The following is a 4,186-nucleotide window of genomic DNA, read 5'->3' as shown; positions in this document are numbered from 1 at the left end:
CAGAAGCTTTTACATTATTTCCATTTCATGATGTGACTTTCATAAAATATTTGGAAATATTATATAGCTCCCACTGAATTTTACACAAAATACTTTTGGACAATTCCAAAATTTCATTACTAGTTTAAATTTAAAAAAAATCGTTTTGAAGTTTTGCACATTTATCTGGTTATCTTGAGGATTTAAAACCTTTCTGTTTGTAGCAGTCATACATCTTTCCCAAATTAGGAAACTTGTTTAAAATCCTCCTTTATCTTCATATATACTACTTGAAGTGACTATCAAGTTCTAAACTTTTTAGTTATGTATGAAAATTAACAATTAAGTTCTAAACTTGATTGTATATAAATTCTCATTCCCGTGTGCATGGCCAAGGGACATTCCCCTTTTTAACTAGGCGTCGCTATCATTTCCTTCTAGTGTGTAACTTCATCTTCTTACAGGATGAATATTTTGCCGTGTCATTTCATAAATTCAACGATATTCTTGATCATGTTATTAGCTTTTAGAATTTCCTACAACCAATGTAGTAATTAACGAGATGTCTTACATACAATCTATTAAAACAAATTTCGATTTATTGATTCAATTTACCATCGTTAAGGATTCATTAATCTCTTAAAGCTATAACATCCTCCCACTTATTTTTCACAAGAAAACCTTTTCTTTCATTTGTGACAAATATTTTTGTCTTTTGATCATTTCAATGAGAGGAATCATTTTATATAATGTTCTACAATCCAACTATTATATAGTTAAAGAATTTAAAATCTCAGATGATTTTCCTTTTAACCAGATCTATATGTGGTTTTTCTGTTTAGTGTAAATCTTGTTGATTTAGTTATACCCTGAATATAAGAAGCAGATAGAATAATTCAAATGTTTTGCTAAACTTATGACTTTAGATCTATTCTTCAAATGAAGAATCATATTATCAACTTTCATAATGATCCTTAATCTCCACTAAATTATTTGAACTCTTCAAATAGTATTTATTCTGAAATTCCTTCAAACTTATTCAAATAATTCAGTCCGAGTAAAAAAAATACTTATTTTAACGAAGCATAATTATCCACCATACTGTTTTATTTATCACTTTTATACATCATTATGTATATTTTATCGATCAAAATAATTGATTACTTCATCTATATGAAGATTATTCTTGATGTATCCAAGCAGAGATATATTCATGTGGAACTTACCAGTCTTCTTAAGACATTTAGCATAAATGTTGTAATACATTTAAATCAAGATTTTATGAATGAACCATCATAACTTTGTGGTAAATCCAACATATATTCTTATAACCACTTCGACAACTATTGTTAAAAACTTTAATAAGAATATCCATTGCATAATCCAAAACATAATGTCTTATACAACTCCGGAACATAATAACTATTATGTGATCCTAAGATAAATCTTGAAGACAGACTCCATCAATCTTGAGTAGCGATCACATCAACATCCTTGATCACGTCTTTAGTTCTTATCAACTTGTGAGCTTTATGTAGTCCCTATATCGGATCACGAATAACATTAATTGATTAGTATTAGATACTATGTCACGTACCACTACTGAAGGATGCTGCTAACGCGACACTACGATCAGAGACCCTTTGACGAAACTATGTGCGATGCATTAATCACAAACGGTGATGTAAAATAACCATAAAAAAGATGCAAAACATTTGCGATGAAGGATACATCAAACACGGTTCAGATTTTAGTTGCGTGTGCAATCAGGGGCATACGGTTCAGTTCAATGAACTGTTTGCGAAGAGGCAGAACAAAAGAAACAGGTAGCCAGATGAAGCAGTATGCGATATACGACATATTGTTCACTCGGATAAACTATTTGTGATGAGGCAGAACAACAAAAACGGGCAGCCAGATGAAGGTGTGTGCGACATACGACATACAGTTCACTTAGATGAACTGTTTGCGTTGAGCCAAGAGAACAGAAACAGTTCAACTTAACAAGATGTGTGTGATACGGGACAAACATGTCTGTAATCGGAAATGTGTGGGAAGACCAATAACAACACAGATGACTCATGTTAACAAGACGTGTGTGTTGTGAGAAAATGATTGCTGGTATACAATTGTTAGTGATTGATGAAATCATCACCGACGGGTTCCATTGTTTAGTCCATGTGCGATGTGATTTGCTCTGTCTATAGAGCATCAACATATATACTTAAAAAGACAGCATTGCAAAACCAAATTAAGAATACAATTACACAAGTGACTACACACATAACATTTCCATACACCAAAGTAAGGAATTACATGCATACTAAACTAGGAGAAACAAGGATCTAATCATCTACTTCTTGATGCGACGACACTTGCCATTGCTCTGCTTCCGGCTAGATGGAAATGTTGAAGAGACACTAGGAGAAACAAGAATTTGGCATGGTGGGTGTGCTTCTTGCAATGGTGGGGCGCGATCGAGAGGTTGAAGAGACACAAGGGTTAAATGGTCGCTATAATAAATGGGGTCCGGCCGGCCTGTAATCGTCATGTCTTGTCATCGCGTTCATGGGGGAGGATTCTAGTGCATGCTTGACAACACCGCACCACACGCGTTTTGTTCCATGCCTGGGCTCGAAGAGGCGCCAAATATATCGTCCATCAGCATGTTTCCTTGCTACCGCATAGTTTACCGCGCAAGCTTCCCGCCTGGTTAGTTTGGCCATGCGTTGGCTAGAAGAGGGACAAATCATGGGCGTTTATTGGCAAAAAGCTTTGTAAAAACAAAGTGTGTGGAATGACTTCGGTCATAAGTTTACCCTTGGGTGATGAGGTCAAAGTAACACAAAAGGGTGATGATGGACACTCGAGTGCGATAATTAATTCTGAACGCTACAGGGCACACGGTTGAAGAAACCAACTCTGTGCAATAATGTCGAAGATCATAGTCGAGTTAGCCATACAGATCGTGTGCTATGAGATCGACAAGGTAAACTAATACGTGAATGGTTAATAAAATCTAAGTCCATTGCATGTTAAGGTCAAATAGTGCTACCAATATATGAGTTTCATATGATGCCATTTCAACGATTGTACCACAAAAGCTCGAAATATTACAAGGTTCAAATTCCGGAGTTATATGGCTCAAATTCGATGATTACAAGGTTCAAACTGATATTAGAAATGAAATTCAGCTCATCAGCTGCAAACGCTCATGCTGATCTACTGAACATGGATATCACAGAGTTTCAAACTAATATTACCACTTGTAAGTCTGGTTTCGAAACCGCATAATTTTTGCAAAGGGATCAGCCACTGAGAAGTCATGTATCGGGTTGACACGATGACATCCGATTACTCTATCATCTGAAGTTCCAAAACGAAATTCAGCATTTTTGGAGCCTATTCCATTCTGTCGCAGCCGCCAGCGCTGATCAACAAACCATTCATTTTTGTGAAATAAATGTAGGGAAAACCTCATTACCTTCAGCACCCTTGCTCTGACAACAAAGAACCTCGTGAATATAATCTCTGGTAAGGTCCCTCAGTAGGAGTTCAAAGTAATTTCTGAGAGATGCAGATCTAGGCATTCGATGTGATTGTTATATATATCACATTATCCACCACCGGGCCTAATCTTATTTGCACAAGAAGAAAACGTGTTAGTGCCTACATGCAGTTTTGAACACTACTACAGGCCTATTTGGTTTGCAGGATTTGTAAAATGCACTAACATCCATCTTCGACCTGGCATGATTAATATGGGCATTTGATTACAATCTAGAAATATAGCCTTCTTCACAAGAGGTTGGAGTGGATGAAAAGTTCCCTAAGAGAACTAGTACAGATGAATCCAAAGGAGAACTGCTTATGGATTGTAACCATATGGGTCAAGCAACCAATATGGGGGGATGTATGTACTGAAATCCTCCAAAAAATCCTTCAGAAATCGTAGTACATTGTCATTGTAAACTTGGAAAAAGGTGTCACAAATTGAACTCACTTATGGTTAACATTTGACAGGAAAGGAACATCACCTCGATATATAACTTCTCTAGGCACGGAAAGCATCTCAGGAAACGGACAACCTGCTCCAGGTTGGGGCCGATAGATTCTAGTGCCAAGACCTTCACTGTGCGCAATTTTGGGGTCAAGCTTGTCAGAATCACTTTCTGGATGACAGACGAACATACATCTTCAAAATTGG

Source organism: Triticum dicoccoides, chromosome 5B (genome assembly GCF_002162155.2).
Source record: "Triticum dicoccoides isolate Atlit2015 ecotype Zavitan chromosome 5B, WEW_v2.0, whole genome shotgun sequence".
NCBI classification, from domain to species: Eukaryota; Viridiplantae; Streptophyta; class Magnoliopsida; order Poales; family Poaceae; genus Triticum; species Triticum dicoccoides.
The sequence above is the reverse complement of the archived record's forward strand: the minus strand, read 5'-3'. Positions refer to the sequence as shown.